At 38.2% G+C, this 23070-nt stretch overlaps 1 protein-coding gene across 2 annotated transcripts in view; it reads right to left on the bottom strand.

Annotated features, from left to right (window-relative positions):
• Window positions 1-23070, bottom strand: part of LOC138761122 (coronin-1C-like) — a 176994-nt gene that overhangs the window by 113280 nt on the left and 40644 nt on the right. Inside the window, exon 1 of one of the 2 annotated variants that reach the window (XM_069932761.1) lies at window positions 21888-21997. The exons of the other annotated variant lie outside the window; for it this stretch is intronic. The gene's annotated coding sequence lies outside the window, so the exon portion shown is untranslated. Of the gene's footprint in view, window positions 1-21887; window positions 21998-23070 lie in introns of those variants that run through there. 2 annotated transcript variants of the gene reach the window in all.

Below are 23070 nucleotides of genomic sequence, written 5' to 3'. Positions count from 1 at the left end.
TTTAAATGAGATCCATTTTAAAGTGTTTGTATGTGACCTACTCAAAAACCTGCCAATTTATCTTCTAAAAACATTTCTACATACACCAAACGAACACAACATAATCCGTCACAATCCACCATCTGCATTCTCTTAGTCCTCGCCCCACCACACATTCCTTTTGTTCTCTCTGCTGCTCCCATAACTTAAAACACTTTTCTAGTTTTGTTGAAAGGTCATGGTCTAGATTTAACATTTTCTCCAGATACTGCCATTTATTTTATTTCAGATGCCTAGCGTCTACATTTTCTCTCTCATCTCCCCAAGTGCAATTTATTTTTAAATTTAGACGTACAGCACGGTAACAAGCCATTTTGGCTCACGCTGCCCAATTTTACCCAATTAACCTACAATCCCCACTAGGTTTTTGTGTGGTGGGAGGAAATTGGAGTTCCAAGGGAAAACATATAAACTCCTTACAGACAACGCAGGATTCAAATCCCGGTCCCAATTTAGTGTTCCGCTAACCGCTAGGGTAACCGCAAGTTTATACAGTCAAAATATTGAAAGGTATTTTATGTTTAATTTCACTCATATACACACACCATGATCTTAACCTTGGTATCACATTGGAACTTTTATATCTTTTTCACCATGTCCCAAATCAACATTTTAAAATAAAAGTGCTTGCTCTGTTGCAACAACTGCAACAGCATATTTGTATGCTCTCACCATCAGATTATTTGATTTTCATTTATATAGACTGAAGGATAAATATTGCTTAGGATACAGACAATAGTGTTCCTGTTCACTTCATCATAATATTTTTTTAAATTCATGCAATGATCATTTGTGGGCAGCAAACATTTGTTTTAGTACCTCATCCTCAACCCCTCTGAAAATGCAACACTACCTCAATATCTTAGTGAAAGTTTGCATTGAAGTCTGGTGTGGCATTCAAACCCAGAACCCCAAAACTCAAATTGGAGTGGCAGCACAGCACTGATTGTTACCAACCAATACATGAACAGGACTGCAAAATTACATTCTAACACAAATAACTACTCGAAGATCACAAGGAAGCCAGGAAGGGTGGGCAAATCAAACATATACCAGAACATTGTCAAAAGTCTTCATTAATGTCACCAAAGATGGTCACTCCCTCAGTATAAAAAATATTTTATGAAAATTTGTTTATACTCAACAGAATTGGCCTCCAATTATGGGAAACCCCTATTCAGCTCTGTGTTTGGTCAAACATCTGGCAGACAAGCATCCAGCTCACACTAAGCATTCCATATGAACTTCATAAACAAGTGGAGAATTTTTTAAATTCATATTGTTTGGTCAAGTGTGCAGAGGCAAGGCAGTTTAGCAAAATTTTATGATACAGAATAATGGGACTGATTTAGATCCAAAAATCTGTATTTGAATGTTAATAAAACAGAAGAGACAGTTGTCGACTTCAGGAAGGCCCGGGGGATCACGCTCCACTGACGACTCGATAATTGCGGTCGTCAAGAGCATCAGGTTCCTTCGAGTACACTTGGCTGAGAATCTCACCTGGTCCCTTAACACCAGCTCCATAGCCAATAGAGCCCAGCGGCACCTCTACCTCCTGCGAAGGCTGAGGAAAGTTCATCTCCCACCCTCACTAGATTCTGCAGAGGATGTATTGAGAGCATCCTGTGCAACTGCATCACTCCCTAGTTTGGAAGCTGTACCACCTCTGACCACAAGACCCTGCAGAGGATAGTGAAGTCAGCATAAAAGATCATGGGGGCTCTCTTCCTACCATGAAGATCTAAAACACTTGATGCAGACAAAAGGCAATAAACATTGTGAAGGACTCCACACATCCCTCATGTAAACTGTTCTCCCTTCTGCCAGGAGCACTTATGTCCTTGCATCCAGATTAGGCAACAATTTTTTCCCCCATGCCATCAGGCTCCTGAATTCCAAGAACATGTGGATTGTGTACCATGGAATTTTACTGTACATGTCTTAATATTTTAATGTGCTTAACTTTTATTCTAACTTGTATTAATCCAAATATGCTCAGTGGTTCTGGAGAAACACCATCTCGTCTTTACCGTGTGAGCCTGGTACAAAAGATAAATAAAGGTGACTTGACATGAAAAAATTCACAATTCTGCATCGCCCCATTCCCAGTACATTTAGCTATTGTGGGAGAAAAAAAATTGTTACTCTGTAATAAATACTTCAACTTCAAGCCTCTTCAAAACTGGATGCAGTTCCTGAACTAAGGCACAAAAAGCATAAAATCCCAGATGCCATTCCTTGTCCATGACAAGTTAAGACAGAGGAGAAATAGCTTTGATCCAACTTGACAGCACATCTTCTTGGTATGGAAGGAAGCATACCACAAGAATCAGCCAATTTCAGAGCTCATGGATTAAAGCAAAATAGATTGAAAAGCTACACTATTTTGCATCATTAATATTCAGCCATAAAGAGTGGATTCATAAAGACCTTTAAGCTTCAAAAAATTAGAGTTTTATGTATTGCATTTTCATACACAAGCTAAGTTGGAGAGAATAAAAACAATTAGTTTAAAAATATGTAGCCAGGGGACGTCACATGATGCTGTAGGGTTAGGACGTTGGAGCCTGACACTCCAAGTGAATTATTAAAAAAGTGCACACTAAGGAATGTTTTAAACTCTAAAAATGCATTCAAACACTTCTACAACACTCTCAAGATGCCTCAAAAAAAATAAAAAATAAAATAGCTGCTGCCTTACCTGGAGTCTGATGTTATGAGAAGAGGCTTACAGTGTGTAAGTCAAAAGCTAATGTTGCTCCCTACAGCATCAGGGAGATGGGGTCAGAGAAGACACCGGTAGCACACTGAACGTGCATGAAAAATCATGCAGACATGAACAACCCGGGCCTTCCGAATGCCATTGGAAGTGGAAGAAGAGGAGTCAGGCTCCCAACGGCCCAGCAGTGAAGAGGATAGAGATGAAGAGGAAGCTCAACTACAAGAAAAGGTATTAAAAGAAACCATAACTTTAAAAAAAAGTAAAGGATACAACCAGCATTGGTTTATTAATTAAAGAATTTCATGAAATTAGAAGCAAAGTGAGATGAGAAATAAGTGAGTTGTGGTTGGAGTTAATAAGCTGAAAAGAAAAATTGATAAATTAGATGGGAAAAATAAGTACGTACAGGATGAAATATAACACAGATGACAGAGTTACTGGAGTGGAAGATTCCAAAACTGCCCTAGTTATGTGAAATTTATAAATTTTAATGTTAATGGGTTAAACGGGTGGATGAAAATAAAGTATTGGCACATATTAAGAAAATGGGAGCAGATTTGGCTTTTCTGAGAAAGAAAATCTGAAGTTAAAAAGAGACTGGGTTGGGTATGTGGCAGCTTCATAGTTTAATTCTAAGGCAAGAGGAGTAGGAGTTTTAGTGAGAAAAAAATCTTCCAATTAAAATGCAAAATGTAGTAACAGACCCTGGAGGAAGGTATGTGATGACGCATTGTCAAATATATTCAGAATTGTGGACTCTTCTGAATCTCTATGCACCAAATGTAGAGGAAACTTTTTGAATTTAGCAAAAGGAGACTAATTTTTGTTTAGATCTAATTTTAGATAGAACTACTAAAGGAATGTCAATAGCTAAAGGAGCAAAAAGCCAAATTGGTATTAATGAGGAATTTGAATTTAATAGATGTTTGGATAAGAATACATCCGAGAGAAAGAGATTATTATTTTTATTCAAGTAGACATGACTCCTATTCCAGAATTGATCCTTTTTGATTTCAGCATAATTGCAGGGTAGAATATTAGATGCAGAATATAAAGCAAGAATTCTGTCTGATCATTTGCCTTTATTAGTGACAATTGTAAGGCCAGATTAATAGAAATCAGTTCATAAATGAAGGTTGAATTCATTATTATTAAAACGGTCAGGTTTCCATGATTTTATTAGAATACAAATACAATTATTTTGTGATATCAAATTGAATTCTCTGTATGATAAATTTGCAAGATGGGATGCCTTGAAGGCATATTTGAGAGGCCAAATTATGTTTTACTTCTAAAAGTAAGAATATATGAAAGAAGTAGATCAATTAGAACAAGAAATTATGGTTTTAGAAAAAGACTTTCAAAAAAAGCTCAGAGGATAAACGTAGGCAACTTGTCAATATAATACATTACAAACATAGAATGGAAAAGGTGATTACAAGAGGTATTATGAAAGGTGAAAGATCACATAAAGTACTCACTTGGCAATTGAAAGTGGAGCAGGTATCAAGAACGATTAATATAAAAAATTATTTAAATATTGTTAGTTTATAAACCTCAAGAAATAAATGAATAATTTTAAAAAATTTATTCTGAATTATAAAGTACAGAGTATTTAAAATATGAGAAAATAGATACATCTTGGCTACATTTATCTAGATTGAGCACATTTATCTAGATTTATCTAGATAGAACAAGCAGAACTATATGTTAACATTACACAATTAGAAGTGAAGGAAACAATTAGTTCATTACAAAGTAATAAGCACCAGGAGATTATGGTTTTCTACCTGAATTTTATAAAGAATTTAAAGATTTTTTGATTCCTCTTCTTTTGCTGGATCAAGCATCAAGAACCCTTACTCTCCCGGAATAATTTAACAGCAATAATTACACGGGTCCGTGAACCTTTAAAACCTTTATCATATTGACCTATTTCATTATTGAATGCAGATTACAAGATTCTTTCTAAAATACTGGCATATAGGATGACTAAATCTTTACCAAAATTAATAAATATGGACCAGACAGGGTTTGTCAAAAAGAGACAATCAGCGGATAATGTGGCTAGACTATTTAGTATTATACATATGGCACAAAAAATAAAAGATTAAAGTGTTGTTGTGGCCTTAGATGCAGAAAAAAAGCTTTTGATTGATTGGAATGGAACTTTTTAAATTACATTTCTGGACAAATTTGGATTTTGTCAAACTTTATTTAAAAAAAAAAATCGGATCAACACCTTATTTAATGGACAAATATCTACTTAATTTCAAATAACGAAATCAAGCAGATAAGAATGCCCTTTATCTCCTGCATTGTTTATATTAGCTATAGGATCACTTCCAGAAGTAATAGGGAGTGATTTTGAAATTAAGGTACATAATAAAATCTCTGGGTACAAAATAAATTGATACAAAAGTGAAATTATGCCTCTGACAGGAGATTATAGCCATTGTCAAAGAAAATCCTCAATTTAAATGGCCAAAGGATGGGATTAAATATTTAGGGATTCGTGTTGACAATAATTTTTAAAAATCTATAAAAATTGAATTACTTGTTTTTTTTTAAATGGATAACTGCACCTATAACATTAATGGGATGTGTTAATTGTATAAAGGTGAACACATTTCAAAGAATTCAGTATTGTTTTCAAACTTTACCTATATTTCTGCCACAAAACTTTTTTCAAGAATTAAATATGTAAGGAAATTTCTTTGAAAAGGGAAAGTGTCAAGAGTTTCTATAGAAAGGTTAGTGTGGAAATACAAATTGGGAGGCTTACAACTCCATAACTTTAAGTATTATTACCAAGTGGCTCAAATGAGATTCCTTATTTCTCTTTGAAGGGGTAGAAAAACCAGCATAGGTCAAAATAGAGTTACATAAAATAGGAGAGAAATTAGCATAAATAGGATTCAAAATTACTAATTGGGGGTAAAGAGTCACTATTGTTGAAACACTTGATTATTGTTTGGAATAAGATAAAAGATGCAATTGGAATAAATGGAGATATATTGCCTCCGATGCCCTTGATTAAAAAATAAATCAGCTTTTTAAAAAGGTTAACCGGTTTTTGACCATCGTGTTTAGTAAGGGTATTAAAATACATCAAAGAATGCTATGAGCAAGGTCAATTGATGTCATTTGAAAAATTGAGGAATAAATATTTAAGGGACAAGTAAGGTTTAGAAATGCATTTCCATTAGTAGTGAGGTGGAAATTCTCATCAGGAGAGGAAATAAGAAAAAAATTACTTCTGCAATATATCTTTTAATGCAAAAAGGAACTATGAAACAGGGAATGCATAAATCAAGCCAAAATAGGAGTTAGATCAGAATATTACAATTGATGAGCAAAGATGGTTAGATCTCTGTCAAGATATTAGTTCAATATAATTTTTTTTTAACATCAGCTATATTTAACATCATAAAAATTAAATTGAATTAAATCAGATCAATGCTTTAGGTGTGGTGAAGAGATGTATACTTTTTTTGCATTTCACTTGGTCATGTTCCAAGGTAAACCAGTTTTGGGTGGATTTATGAAAATTTTTGGAACAAGTTACAGGTACCTCTATTTCCATTAAATCAAGATTTATTTCTATTGGGAAATATAGAAATAACAAGACCCAAACTAAAATTGTCAATACATCAAACAAGATTTGTTAAAATAGCATTGGCAGAAGCAAGGAAATTTATTGCAGTAACTTGTAAATCAGAGTCATTTAGATATGGGAAGAAGCAAGCAGAAATTCAAAGCTATATCCCTTTAGAGAAAATTACATAACAACTTGAGAAATAAATATCCTATATTTTTGCAAAGTTGGAGCCTGCAGACACAAATTTTGGGTATAAATATGTAGAAATGCTCTTCCAACCTCAAGTCCTGTGTTAACTTTCTTCCTTAAAATTAAAATGTTCATATAAAATCTGTTGAGTTCCAGTGCGGTGGGGTGGGTGGGGGGGGAGGGGGGTGGGGAGAGAGATTGCTCTGGACAATCCATGATACCATGTTATTTCTTTCTCTTTTCCTTTTTATAAGAGATATAATTCTTGATAAACATATTTCATTTTCTCTCTGTACAGAAATTAGTCAGTTGTCATTATCCTGTCTGCAATTGGTTCAGAATACTGCAGCAAGGTAACTGACAGGAGCCAAGAAAAGAGACCATAATCACCCCTATTCTCGCTTCCCTTCACTGGTTGCCATTACGGCTCAGAATAGATCTTAAAGTTCTCCAGTTCATTTATAAAGCCATGAATGGACAAGCCCCCTCCTACATCACTGATCTCCTAATGCCCTACTCCTCTTCAAGACCCCTCAGATCAGCTAATTTAGGGCACTTGGTTGTTCCATGCTCAAAATCAAGGGAGATCACGCCTTCGCAATAGGAGCCCCCAAACTATGGACCAATATTCCTCTATCCATCAAATCAGCCCCATGCGTTTTGACTCTTGAATCCAGGCTGAAGTTGTGTTTTGACGTGATTGCTGATTGTTACCATGTGGTAGGTACAAATCTAAACCTCAAGTATCTGTTTTATACTGCACTTTAAATAGTTGCTTAAGTTAAGATGCAATTTATATCTGTACAGCACTTTGGTCAATATAAGATGTTTTAAATGTGCTACATTATTCTTTATGAGGGAGGGGAAGGGGTAGTGAGGGGTTATATCCATCATCTAACAAATGAGAATTTCTTCATATTAATTATTAATTACATGTATGAAAATAAAAATAAAACATACAAAAACTTAGCCCATCACAATTCAAGAATGAAAACAAAAAAAGATTAATTTGTTTGCATTTAAAAATACAAACCAGTCTCAAACAGGATCACTAATGCTGCACAATGAGGCATAATAGATTTAAGTATATGGTAAACACACTTCCGAATGTTGAAGGGAAACACTGAAAACACAAGGTCATGACCACTCAATTTTAATCAGACTAGTCAAGTATTGAAAGGACATGGATGCAAATAGAAAAGAACTTGCTTGAAGATCTGACAGAAATACTACTGCATGCTGAGGCATGAAGGATTGTTTCACCAATACCTCTCTTTGATGAAGCATTGAACAACAGGCAATTAGCCCTCTTAGGTACTAAATTTACAACACTTGCATTTCTGTTTAATAGCTAACAGGCACTCAAGTTTTGAACTTAATTGTTAAATTTACAAACAAAAAATCCTGCAAACAGGATTTTCTGGAATTGTCCAAACATGAGATTCTGCAGTGACAAGGCATTGCATCACATTTTTGGCCCATGAAGCAAAAGAAAATACTGAACAAGTCAAATAACTTGCAGAGTATCTGTACCTTCTGAATATTCAGTCAATGCCATTTGAAGACAGTTAAAATTCCACTTACAGTTTTCCAGCATCTGCAGTCACTTCAACTTTATGACTGGGGGGGTGAGCTCAATCGCTTCCATCCAAAATCGAATCAAACCACTCCCCTCTACACCCCCGCCCCAAATTCTGGACTTTTTTTCCTCTCCAAATCCAGCCAATTCTCCAGGCACACCATTAGTCTCACAGCACTGCTTTTTTTATTTTCTCTCTTAATTGTAACTTGAATTTCTGCACATTTAATTTTACACCATTTTTCTTTTGAACCAGTCAAAACTGCTCAATATAAAGAGAAAGAAGAACACTGGAAAGGAGAGTTGGTTTCCTCAATTTCAGCTTCAATTGGGAGTAAAGGTACCAGGTTTAGTACTCAAGCATTGCATTAATCGAGAATGACTTCTCAAATAACTAATAAGCAGGCAATGTAATGGTTAAAATGAGCAAAGAATCAAAATGCATTTCATGTAACCATTTACAGCACAGAAACAGACCACTTCTCCCCTACTAGTCCTTGCCAAATATCTTCTCCCTTCTATTCCCACTGACCCGCATTCGGCTGAAAACCCTCCACACCTCTCCTATCCAACTTTTCCTTGAATATTAACATCGATCTCACTTCTACAAGCTATGCCGGAAGTTCATTCCACACCCCCACCACCCTCTGCGTGAAGAAATTCCCCCTCATGTTTCCCCTAAACTTTTCCCTTTTTACTCTCAATCCATTCCCTCTTGTTCGAATCTCCCCCCATTCTCAATGGAAAAATCCTATCCACATTGAATCCATCTTTCCCTCATAATTTTGAATACCTCTATCAAATCACCCCTCAATCTTCTAAACTCCAGGGAATAAAATCCCAGCCAACTCAACCTTTCCCTGTAACTCAAACCCTGAATTCCCGGCAACATTCTCATAAACCTCCTCTGCACTCTCTATTCTGTTTATATCCTTCCTGTAATTCAGCAATCAAAACGCACACAGTATTCCAAATTTGGTCTCACCAATTCCTTATACAATTTCAACATAACATCCCAACTTGTGATTTCAATACTCTTGATTTATGAAAGCCAACATACCAAATGCCTTCTTCACCACCCTATCTACACATGATTCAACTTTGAGGGAATTATGTACCACTGCACTCCTCAATTGTCTATCATTTATCATGTCTGACTTATTTTCATTAGTCCTATAAATATACAAATAATATCTATATAACAATTTTCTACTACAACTCTCTTGCATCTGCTGAATCTATTTCACTACTTAATCATTAATACTAATAGCTCCACCTTTCTCACCAACCTCTTATGAGGAACCTTGTCAAAAGACTTACTAAAGTCCAAATAGACAACATCCACCACCTTCACCTCAACCTTTTTAGTAACCTCCTCAAAAAACTCTACAAGATTTGTTAAACGTGATCTACCACATACAAAACCATGCTGACTACTCCAAATCAATCCCTGTCTTTCCAAATAGTTGTATATGCCATCTCTAAGAACACTTTCCATTAATTTACCCACCACTGATGTCAGACTTACAGGCCTATAATTACCAGGTTTACTTTTGGATCTTCATTTTGAACAGTGGAACAACATGAGCCACCCTCCAGTCCTCCGGCAACTCCTACGTGGCCAGTGACATTTTAAATGTTTCCATCAATGCCCCCTCTATTTATTCATTAACCACACTCAGGGTCCGAGGGAATATTTTCTCAGGACCTGGAGATTTATCCACCTTGATCCTTTTTTTAATACCGCCAACACTACCTCCTCATTAATCCTTATATTAGCCCAACCTATTTCTTCACTTCATCTGGCTCAATATTCTTTTCCCTAGTGAATATAGAAGAAAAAAAATTGTTTAAAATTTCTCCCATCTCCTGACTTCTCATGGAGCCAATGCACCTGATCTTCAAGGGGTCAAATTTTATCCCTCACTATTCTTTACTTTTAACGTACCTATAGAAACACAGGATTTATTTTTACTTTGCCTGCCAAAGCAGCTTCATATCTCCTTTTAGCTTTTCTAATTTAAGATTAAAAAAAAACACTCCTGGTATTCCTTAAGCAATTCACCTATTCCCTGCTGTTTATACCTGTTGTACTCATCCCTCTTCCTCCGAACCAAGTTCCCAATATCTTTTGAAAACCAAGGCTCCCTGCAGTTTATAACCTTTAATTTAATCCTCATGGGGGACATACCAACTCTCCACTCTCAAAATTTCTCCTTTGAATATCCTTCATTTATCTGCTACATTCTTCCCTGAAAATATCTTATCCCAATCCCCACCCTCCAAATCTTTTCTCATCCCCTCGAAATTTGCTTTCTTCCAATCAAGAATCTCAACCTTTGGCCCATCTCTATTCTTTTCCATTACTAGCCCAAAACTAATAGTATTGTGATCACTAGACCCAAAGTGTTCCCCAACACAAACCTGTCACCTGACCTATCTCATTCCCTAATAGGAGATCCAATACTGCTCCCTTTCGAGTCGGTTCTTCTTGATTAAGAAAACTTTCCTGAATATTTCCACTGAATCTGTAATAAACATTCAATAACAGTCCTGCATCATTGAATTCCTGTGATTACGAGGATAAAATAATTTGGTTTGGGAAGAAAAGTCAAACTTTTATGTGACCTCAACTAAATTCCACTAGTATCAAGCCCATTTCTGGGCTCCAATCTTAAAGAAGTTGGAGCAAAAAAAAAAGACATGCTAGTTGTCAAAAAAGTTACTTGTATCTGGAAATGGCAACCAGACTGGGAATTTCCCCCCCCCCCTAAGGAGGTCAAGACAGAGGGGTGACATGACTAAGACTTTCAAAATTAAAGTCTTTTGAAGAGATCAAAACGTGCTTCCATCTTAGAGGAAAAACAGCATGCTACAAATAAAATTGTTAAAACAAATGCAGTAGAAATGTAATTATCTAAAGAATGGAGCATCCCATCACCGAAAATGCACCGACATGCATTTAAGATGAAGCTTGATAAAATGGGGTAAAACTAATAAGGAGTATGCTGATGAAGTTACCTAAAGATGCAAGTATAAATGCAAAAAACTGGCATAGGCATAGTTTGATTCTGCTGTGCATTATGCAATTCTACAAAACCAAAAGGTCAGACAAAAAGAAACAGAATTGAAACAATATATGGGGGTGGGAGAGGGAGGAAGAGAAAGGAGGAATAAAAATGTATTTCTACATCTGCTAATTTCAACACACTGTTACTGGTTAGGCTTTGTGGTACGTGAGGTCGCTGTTGCTCACCATAAAAACCACACCGGATTTCCAGTTTTTAAACTGCAGACTACCTTACATATAGCCAGCAAAGTTGATGATAATATCAGTCTCTGGTGAAATATTTTCTAATGCTGCATATTTTATTTGGTCTGTGTACACAGTTTAAAAAAAACACTCCATTGCCAGAAGTTCCAAACGAGGATGCTTTCCAGCTACAATTGCTTCTGAAGGCAGATGATAATGCATTTAATTTTAGAGATACAGCACGTAACAAGCCCTTCCGGCCCACAAGATGAGCAGAGAATGCAATTGCCAATTTTAAGTTGTGCCTTAACTGTGTACACAGACCAAATAAAACATACAGAATAATTTTTTTTAATATACTATTTTATACTTCTGTCAGGATGTGACAAAGTAATTGCTTCATTGTGTTTTTCATCTAATTTTAAACAGAAAAAATAGTGTAGATCAGGACAATGTGGTATGATAGTTGCAGCAGTCTGCTGGAAAGAGTAACGTAAATGTGTGCACTTTTTTTATGTCAATTATTTAATGCTGCAGTACTTTCTTCACAAGAGAGAGGAGCCTTGCTTGGATTTACCATTGGAGAGTCAGAAGCTTTTCCAAAAGGGCCAGATAGCATCATATTATCACAAAGTTTTTTCCCTGCTGGATGCATTAAGTGACTTGAGCTCAGTCTCGATATTTCTCCTGTTAAAACTGAACATCATTCCAAAACTGTCTGAGGGGAACAGTACAACCATCTATCAGCTGGCTATTTTTTTTCTGAAGAAAAATTTCAGGGACCAGAAATCGGAATGGTCCACAAAGAGAAACAAGTACAAATCATTTTGAAAGACATTCCCCACTAGTCAAACTGACAAATTTGCACATCTACTGACAAATGTTTGTCTAGATCAGGGGTGGGCAACCTTTTAATTTTTAATTTAGACATACAGCACTGTAACAGGCTATTTTGGCCCACAAGTACATATCGGAGGTGTAGATGAATTGGGTGGCACAAACTCATGGGCTGAAATGGCCTGTTACTGTGCTGAATATCTAAATTAAAAATTAAAAGGTTGCCCACCCCTGATCTAGATCGTAAAACATCAGCAAAAAAAAAATAGATTTAAAAAAAAAAATCAACCTTTATTTTAAATTCAAACCTTGGCTTGGATATAGCAAAGTCAAAATAATGTAGGATGCTAATCAGCCAAAATTAGCCTACATCGATGCCAGAATATATTATGCATTCAGGAGCCATCAACTGAATTAATCTCCATCGTAACTTTGCCTACAATTAATTTTCAACCTCGCAATGCTGCAATCACCTGCTTCAAAAGGGCATCCTGGTGCCCAAGAGCAATGTGAGCTGCCTCAATGACTCTCGTCCAGTAGCACAAACATCTACTGTGATGAAATGCACGAGGAGGTTGGTCATGGGCAGAATTAACATGTACCTAAGGAAAGATCTGAATCCATTGCAATTACGCTGATCATCACAATCTGTCCACAGCAGATGCATGTCGCTGGCTCTCCACTCAGCTCCGGAACCCCTCAAAGAGCAACTCATACATATGGCTGCTTGTCATCAACTATGGCTCGGCCTTCAACACCTTTATTCCCTCAGTGCTGGTCTAGAAGCTTCAAACTCCTTCTAAAACTGGATCCTTTACTTCCTCATTGGAAGTCCACAGTCAGTATGAATTGGAAACAACATCTCCTCCTTACTGACTATCAACACAGATGCACCTCAAGGATGCATGCTCACCCCACTTCTCAGCTCACTCTATACCCATGACTGTGTGGCCAGGCACAATCCCAATGCCATCTACAAATTTGCTGATGACACCACAGTTGGAGGCAGAATACAAACAGCAATGAGGAAGCGTACAGGAGGGAGATAGATCAGCTCATTCAGTGGCGTAAAACCAACAACCTCATGCTTAACGTCAGTAAAACCAAGGAGACGATTGTGGACTTCAGAAGGAAGTCAGGAGAACACGATCAAGTCCTCATCGAGGACTCAGTCATGGAGAGGATCAAGAACTTCAAATCCCTGGGTGTCAACATCTCCAAGGATCTGTCCTGGAGCCTCCATGTTTCTGTAATCACAAAGAAAGCTCACCAGCGGCTATACTTCGTGAGGTGTTTGAGGAGATTCATTATGTCACCAAAGACTCTCCAAACCTTCTACAGGTGTACCGTGGAGAGCATTCTTGCTGGTTGCATCACTGTCTGGTACAGAGGTGTCAATGCTCAGGGCAAGAAAACTCAAGTGTTGTGAATTTAGCCTGCAACATCACAGGAACCGACTTCACTCCATTGAGGACATCTGCAAGAGGCAGTGTCTTAAGAAAGCAGCCTCTATCCTCAAGGACCCCACTACCTTGCCATGCCCTCTTCACTCTGCTATCATCAGGAAAAAAAGGTACAGGAGCCTAAAGACGAGCACTCAGCGCCACAAGGACAGCTTCATCCCTGCTGCCATCAGATTCCTGAATTATCAATTAACCAAAGATACTGCCTTATTTTGACTTTTCATTCACTATTTTCATTTATTGTTGCAAGGTGGTTTATATGTTTGCACGATGATGCTGCAAAAAAAAAAAAAAAAAATTCATTACTTGTTCTGACAATAAATTGCGGTTCACAATTCAATTAGATTGCAAACCTATTGGTTCCCAGATGTAATTTAAGCCCTCTATTAAACTCTGCATTCATGTAGATTTTTAAACAAGAATGAACAACTCCAGAAAAGATATACATTTGCATCATTTTGGACAAAGTATAGAATCAAAGATGAGCCACAATGCTCATGTCAGATTTGTGGTTGTATCAAGAATATTTTCAAAACCAAAATACATAAATAGGACAATATGCATCCAAAACACATTGCAAATAAATTTCAAAACAATTTGTGAAATAGTTTTCAATTTGAAACGTCATTGAAGCAACTGAGATCAAACAAATTTGTATTAAACATTTGCAATCTGAACAAGTATAGATAACATCTATAGCAAAAATGGTACTTCTTACATTTCAGAACAGTAATTATTGCCAACAGTATACATCCTTGTACTGTATCTCCTCATCACCAGCCTTCAAGATATTTAAAATAAGTTAATCCTCAACTGAGGAGTTGTTACTAAAATATCAAGCAGACTGGAGACAATATTTTGGAATCTACCCAAGATATTTTGCATATTTGTTCAAGTATACACACGGAAGGCAAAAATAAACATGGCAGCACATTTCAACCAGGGATAATTCTCCAATGCATCACCAATGCTGTTCATTGCCCTACTATATGTCCTTTTAGCACAAATCAAATTACCCAAGAATATCAACAAGATAAACTCCTTTGGCAAGATAATCAGTACTTTACATGCCCCATTACATCTAGGTTTCCTCACCTCATTTCCACCCTCAAGTTCTCAGACTTAAACAACCTCATGATCCCAAATGAAATGAATCCTATCTAATCAGCCATACCTCTTCCATATCATTATTGCCTACCTGCTACATCCATGGGCCTGAATTCTGGAACTTTCACCCTTAAAAACTGAGATTGCTTCTGCCCCATTTGTGATTAGCTCCAGGCAAACCTCCCCCAATTGTGATACTTGGCACCTTCCTTTTTTGGGAGTTGAAAGGTGCATCATGCTTGACTTGCCTTGCTCTGCTCAGTGACAAGCTAAAACCAACAAAATCCAAATAGTTTCAATAAATCACCTGGTCTGCACAAAAGATAAGCAGGCATCACATGCAAAATGATGGCAATAGACTGGTCCAATAGTTGCCAGCTTATGCTTCACACTGTGCCAACATGTCCAGAAGAGATTTTATTTTGTTCAGAATTTTGACCTTGCCAGAACCACTACAGTCCTTTTGGTGAATGTAACAATTCTGCTGATAATGGAGTTCCAGGACTTAGAGCTGTTAACAATGAAGCAACAGAGATACATTTAAATCCTCACAGACAACTTAAGTGGGGAATCTGTTGGTGGTCCCATGTACTTGCTACATGATCCTTCTTTATGGTCATGAGTTTCGGTAAATGATGTTGATGCACACTTGAAGTGACTAAATGGCAGAGAATGTGGTCAAGATGGTATACTAGCAGAATGAAGAAAATATCCATTAGGGTGGGAAAATTGAAACATTCACAATTCAGTGGAGGTTGGAGCACAAGGGTTTAGGCTGGCATGAAGGAGAAAAATTTAAAAAAAAAACTACAAACACCCACACACAAAATATGCAGCCTCAAATTTAGTGCCAGTTCACAACAACAGAAAGCATATACTACTTACACCATATAGCATAACCACAGGTAGGTCTTGTGGCGTTTATGTCATAGGTGTGGCCATTAACAATTTCTGATATAACATTCTTCTCATGTGAATTCAATTCTAACAAACAGTGACATACTTTAATCACAGTCAAAGTCTAACAATGGCAAAGCATAGTATAGCAATCACAGAAGGGAGTTTGGTTTTGTTGGTTAACTGAAGTCAGTTGAGGTTGCATGCAATAGTTAACACAAGTTTTCAATTTGTGATGAGTATTGTGTTGGATACGATTATCTCTGAGTTACAACAACCAAGCACATTAGCATCTTTAAGTCATAAAGTATGGATCTAGTATACTATTGCAACTGTTCCAAAACACTCCCTCAATAAGCAATTACCTATCCATAAAATTGAATCATAGATTTTGTGGTTATGACTTCACTTGGGTGGGGACCATAAAAAAATACTTGCTGTCATGCCAGATGACTGTTCTTTAAAAGCGGCATTTAAATAGTTGCAGGACTAGATTCAACTAGTAACACAAAATGGATCCTGCAACACACTTCATCAACAGAGCAAATAAATTAGAAGTTTCCAAACACCATTCCATGTGAAACTGAAAAATAATTATCTCTGGTAGTTTATCTCCCACATTCAATAATTCAGCAGGCTTGAGAAGAGACTCTTTCACTGCCATTGCAAGAAAATTCATAAGCAAACTAGAAACCTTATTGGCGTCTGAAAAACAGATGCCTTCAAGTACTCGGCAAGTTAGGCAGCATCTGTCGAGAGAAAATAAGCTGACAGATAAGTAATTTTTCCATTAGGGCCATGAGAGACATCAGTTGCACAAATCATGGAATGGGAGTCAAGAATGCCACAACGTCAAATTGTAAATTATCATTTGTACCCTCCTTCCTTTGGCTTGACTTCACGGATGAAGATTTATGGAGGGGTAATGTCCACGTCAGCTGCAGGCTGTACCCAATCTACTAGCTTAGAGCTCAAATAGAAGATGGTTTGCGATATGTTTAGGTCAATGCCCCCATTTTTAACATTCATACATAAAACTACTGCACTTCCGAAATTGGATTACTGTTGTCCATCAATACCAAGCAGGCTTTCTCATCTCCTGAAAACTATTTGATGAACTTGCTTGCCTTGTGCACACCCTCAACCATTAGAATTGATGTCCCTTTCTCCTTATTTCGCATTCAGCTAAATAGATTTTTTTTTAAATATACACACGTCATTTTTAAAAAACTATGCATTTTGGCAGGAATATCATGGAACAAAGATTCCCAGCACACGTGAAAAGTACATTAAAAAACCAATATTCTCACGAGGTAACTTGGTAACCAGAGGTACAGGATGTTGATCTTCATCAAGCATCCTCTGCCCAGTTTTCTTCAGAGATGCTAAAAAAATAATTACACCAAGAAACAATCACTTCCTGTGAAAGCAAAATCAAATGCAGGAACACTGAGGGATGTATTTCAGTCATGTTCCACGGACCATGAACTTTCATGGAGATCTCAGAAAAACTGTACTTGATTTTAAAAAGTAGTTTATCATATCCACATTTCTGCAGACAAGTGTGAAAGTTATGATTCTGCAGAGACACTGCTACCTTGAACCATTACCAATGATGTAATGTCAAAAAAAAATTGAAATCCAGCTCAGTACAGAGTTCTTAATCTTGTCACAGTACTGAGAACCCCAAACACTGAATTCCAAAGTCATTACAATCTGCTGCAGGCAAGTCATTCGTTCAACAGAAAATGGAACATTATTCATGCAGACATCCAATTCTATTACACTTTGAAGAGTGCAGTGAGAGGATCGATGCCAATAATCTTTAATCTCTCACTTCAATTTAAAATGTTTAAATCTAGACAATTTGGCCCTTCGAGTGTGTCACTCAATTTACACCCCATTAACTACAGCCCAATACATTTTTGAAGTGTGGAAGGAAACTGGAACCCCCAGAGAAAACCCAAGCAGACACGAGGAGAACATACAAACTCCTTACGGACATTGCGGAATTCAAACCACGTCCAGTCCTAACCGCTGGCACTGTAAAGGCATTGTGCTAACTGCTATGCCAACCATCCTGCCACAAAGATCTGTTCTAGAACTCCTGCTCTTTGTGATTTTTATAAGTGACCTGGATGAAAAGGCAGAAGGAAGAGTCAGTGAGTTTGCAGATGACACAAAGGTTGGAGGAGTTGTGGGTGGATTGAAGGTTGTCGAAGGTTACAAGAGGATATAGACCGATGCAAGAGTTAGGCACAAAAGTGGCAGAGGGCGATCAATCCAGTTAAGTGTGAGGTGATGCATTTTGGAAGGACAAACCAGAAGGCTGCTTACAAGTTAATGGTCAGTTACTTAAGAATGTGGATGAACAGAGGGACCTTGGGGTTCAAATCCATTCATTCCTCAAGGTTGCTAGAATAGTTAAGACCGATGGGATGCTGGGCTTCATTAATGGGGAGGATTGAGTTCAGGAATAGAAGGCCATGTTGCAATTCTACAGATCTCTGTTAAGACCACACTTAGAGTATTGGGTTCAGTTATGGTCACCCCATTATAGGAAGGATGTATAAGCCATGGAGAGGAGATTTACCAGGATGTTGCCTGGATTGGCAAACAAATCTTATGAGGCAAGGTTAGTGGAACTGGGACTTTTCTCTTTGGAGCCTAGATGGATGAAAGGAGACGATAGAGGACTACAAGGATATGAGAGGCAGAGATAGGGTGGACAGCCAGCACCTGTTTCCCAGGGCAGGAATAGCAAACACAAGAGGGCAGGAATAGCAAACACAAGAGGGCAGGAATAGCAAACACAAGAGGGCACATGTACAAAGTGAAGGGAGGGAAGTTTAGGAGCAACATCAGGGGTACATTTTTAAAAAATACAGAGTTGTGGGTATCTGGAATGCCTTGTGGTGGAGGCTGAAACATTAGGGACATTTAAGATACTCACCAGGTAACATGGATGAAAGAAAAAATAGAGGGTTATGGGTTAGAAAGAGTTAAGTACTTTTTTTAAGGAAAGTATGGGTCAGCTCAACATCAAGAATTGAAGGGCCTGTACTGTAATGTTCTACAAGAGAATTCTGGTTCTTTTTTTAAATCTAGAGAAACAAATGCTTAAATCTTGAGTGAAGAAAGAGAAGCTGGAGACTCAGTGGGGAGGAAAATAAAGAAAAATAGCCAGTCTCAAAGGCCCCAACCCAAAACATCAATCGACTCTCTCCACGGATGCTGCCTGATTCACTAAGCCAATCCATCTTTTCTTTGATCATCCCATGTTCTTCAATTAAAAGCTAAAGCAGATGTCCTGGTGGCTACATCATTCCCAGGTTTGAGATTTGTGAAAATTAACTCCCATATTGCTTATATTATTACTGCACCATCCACATTTCAGAAATAGTTTCATGGGTTGTAAAGTTTTTGGGGAGGCTGAAATCATGAAATACTATTCTTTAAAAAAAGTTCACTGTCCACCTTCTTCAGAACTTAAATTGATCTATTTACTATTTCGTTACAGTACAAAATATACAAATTATGTCTTTCACCTTTGCTGTAGCATCTTCCTTCATGGCTGGTGAACCAAAAGATTTTCTGAAGTTGGACTATTGTCAATTACCCAAGAAAACTTTACATGGTGGGCTTAGTACCTCCAAAGATATCAGTGCATTTCAATTCTTGAACACACCATCAGTTTGGTCCACACTACAGCTTCAACATACTGAAAAAGCATCACTAAAAACACTGCAAATATTGAAATTCAAACATTCGAATTGGATTTTGTTGTTAAAATATTGGTAACCTGATTTTGAAATGATAGCAATTCCACAACTACTCCAACTACCTTTTGCCAAAATGCAATGCATTAATCACACAGAAGACTGCCAAACTAAGCAAAATTCAGCAATCAGGAGTTTTAAAAAAAATTCTCATGGTGAATAGATACTTACAGCATCTCGAAGAAGACATTTTGTAATTTTTGAACATCATACTAACAATGAATCTTATTCTAGTATCCTTTGACTTAGTCACACTTAACCAGTGAATTAAAGCCACTTTTTAAAATGGATGGCAATAAAAGGTTGTAATTTTTGAACATCATACTAACAATGAATCTTATTCTAGCATCCTTTGACTTAGTCATACTTAACCAGTGAATCAAAGCCACTTTTTAAAATGGATGGCAATAAAAGGCCATTCTTATGCTAATATGAATCAGTTCGTGTCATTGTGACTGCGAGTGCTTCAGGCTTTTTAGCAGAGGATCCACAGGTTCCTCAAAAGGGATTCAGTGGAAACACTGGGAACTCTCAAAGGCCAAAAACTGTCCAAACATTATACAAATAAAAAGCTGCATCTAGTATTAACAACTAAAATATTTTTAAATGCCATTGATCAATTTATTCATCTCTAAAGTTCTGGCCAGTTTTATATTCTAAGGAATAAATTTAACTCATAACTAATACAGCCACAATAATGCAGAAATCAAGTAAGTGGCCCATCTTGTATCTCAATTAGTAAGAACAGGGAACACAGTGATACATGCCAACATTTGGTCCTAATTTGTGTTGAATTAGCCAATCTCAGGCAGGGAACCATTCAAAGGTTCAATGCACAGGAGTATTTGGCATCAGTTTACTTTGCCTTGGAACATTTAGATAGTTGGACGTTGTATTATGGTGATAACAGGTGGCCTGGAAATTAAACAGCTCTACACAGTAGAGCTTCAAAACCTTCAATTGAAAAAAAGTTTCTTCTGAATTGTTATCCAGTTAACCATTGCTGTAACTATACTCACATGCCTGGTGCATTAAATTATCGATGAATTAGTTGACTTTTATCACATCCTTTCAGAAAATATTCAAATTTAAATTTAAATTCAATGAGATATTACAGAGAGTGGCAAGAATCAGAAGAAATTTGGGAAACCAGAACATTAAGCCCATGTAACGTAAACAGCTTTTCAGGACAGGATGGTCAAAAGATAGGACAGTAATGGATTTTCAAAGACAATTCAGTAATAGATACAAAGGATCTACTACTCGAGTCAACAAAACAGATTGGAGTTGGAAGAATACAACTTTCTTACAGAAATGCAAGATTACAAAATTACCTGCTGCAATGGAGACTACAAGGGAAAAGAAAGTCACTCCAGTAAAAAAAAATTGAAAGTAAGAAAAATTGGGGTTTATACTGTCTGTCTATAGTTCTAAACAAAGCAAGAATTTCAGAACTTTTAGACTATCGACAATGACGAAACATTAATTCTGCTTCCTTTCACATTCAGCCAAGCTGACTCTCAATTCATTACCAACTCCAGGAGATAAACACTTATGGCAAAAGACCAGATCCAAGGTGCAAGTCTAAAAGTAGTCCACGGAGCTCAGCTCTTTTAATACATTTAAGATGACACAGGCACACTGACAAAACAACTACACACCTTTATTGTTCCCAAAAACTTCTAACAGATAATCAAAGAGTTCAAAACATTCAATCTCTTCCCTACTCTCCAGGTTAGTCTTTTCCCTATCATTCATACATGCCTATCATGTTTATTACACACGCCTCAACAAAAGCAGAATACAAACATTAACCCAATCAGTCAACAAGATGGACCAAACCAACGAAAAAGTTACAACTTTTTGTAAAGTTGAAATTTCCTCATACGTCAAATAACTATAACGACATCATCTATTCAAATATTCATTGCGCACCTACACAGTCCTGAAAGGAGGCAATGTGACAATTTGGAGGTCAGATTTTGGCAAGATACAATCCGATTTTGATGTGCAATTCATCACCTCACTTAAAAGTCGACGCAAACTCGAACAAAATAATGATCTGAGGATAACGGCTCAACTCCTGCACACACTACTCTGAAGAACTTTTTTCACCAATCCGTGCACCAGCAACAGCCGGAGGCGGGTGGGTGGGGGGGGGGGGGGGACCTGAAACCTTTTCACTATTAAATTGCCGAAAACCACCGCCAGTGCTGGGGGTGGGGGCTAAGTTGGAGGGCACCCGAGCCGGGGAGTCTTGGAAGTGCCCCATCAATGCCTCTGCGTCGCTCTCGTGGTCCCCGCAGTCACTCTGCAAGGCGCCAATGCCAGCTCTCCAGAATCAAACAAAAGTCTCGCCACTGATAACGCCGCAGTGCTTCTGGCCCCTCTCTCACCCGAGCTGCCATTCTCACTTACTTCGAGTTTTCACCCTTTTCTTTCCCCTCGCGCGCCGTCGCCAGCTCCGAGCCCTTCGCTCCTCACTCACACCGACCGGAAGCCACGCCCAGCCGCCCGTGCGCCTGTGCGGCCTCCGCGCCCCTGAGTGGCCACGCCTTGGCCAGGCCGCCGGAGCGACCAGCCAATCGAAGCCCGCTCTCCTGAGCCATCCGGGAGACCTAATATGGAGGGCGCCTCGGATGCGGGAGTTGAGCGTCGTCCGCACTGAGGAAGGGTGTGGCTGGGGTCCATTGTTTGCTTCAGCAGGACTTCACTGAGCTTCATTCTTGGCTGCCCGGGTCTCGAAGGTTTTTCCGCACGATCAACTTGAGCGACGGACCGCGATCGACGTTGGTGAGGTGGCAGCGATTTCTGATGGACAGCTATATCAGCCAATCGAAGATCACAACAGGCTGCCTGGAACCATCCAGCTGCTCATTTGGAGGAAGAAACGGGCTAATGTTTGGCCAGAGAGGCGAATAATTTGTGCTGAAGGGTTGTTGATGTCATGGTAACAATTCACATTGTGATTGAGCAGTTGAGAAATCGAGGGGGACTCTATTTTTGTTTAAGTTCCTCCGGAATGTTTGCTCCTCCCGTGAATCAAAGCCACGACTGATGAAGGAGGTACAGAAAATCAGAGGAGAGAGAATGCTGGTCAACAGCAATTGGACCATCGCTTGAAAATCCGTGAGCACCTCCATCTCTAATGCTCTCATCAATGTTTATGGAGTTCCACCTCATTATGCACTAGGTTCAAACTTTGAAGAGCCCCATTTCCCAGGCAAATTCAACGGAACACCCATGGGAAAGTCTTGCTCAGGGCACACATTACAACTGGGTGCAATGCTAAGGACGAGAATTGGATTCCCAGATCTGAACACAATTCCACTGGCCACCGAGACAGAGGTGCACCAAAGAAGAGGTACAAGGACTGCCTAAAGAAAGCTCTTGGTGCCTGCCACATTGACCATCGCCAGTGGGCTGATCTCGCCTCAAACCGTGCATCTTGGCGCCTCACAGTTCGGCAGGCAGCAACCTCCTTTGAAGAAGACTGCAGAGCCCACCTCACTGTCAAAAGACAAAGGAGGAAAAACCCAACCCCAACCCGCCAATTTTCCCTTGCAACCGCTGCAACCATGTCTGCCTGTCCCGCATCGGA

This window comes from Narcine bancroftii, chromosome 4 (genome assembly GCF_036971445.1).
Source record: "Narcine bancroftii isolate sNarBan1 chromosome 4, sNarBan1.hap1, whole genome shotgun sequence".
Taxonomy (NCBI): domain Eukaryota; kingdom Metazoa; phylum Chordata; class Chondrichthyes; order Torpediniformes; family Narcinidae; genus Narcine; species Narcine bancroftii.
This window is presented reverse-complemented; position numbering and strand designations above follow the sequence as displayed.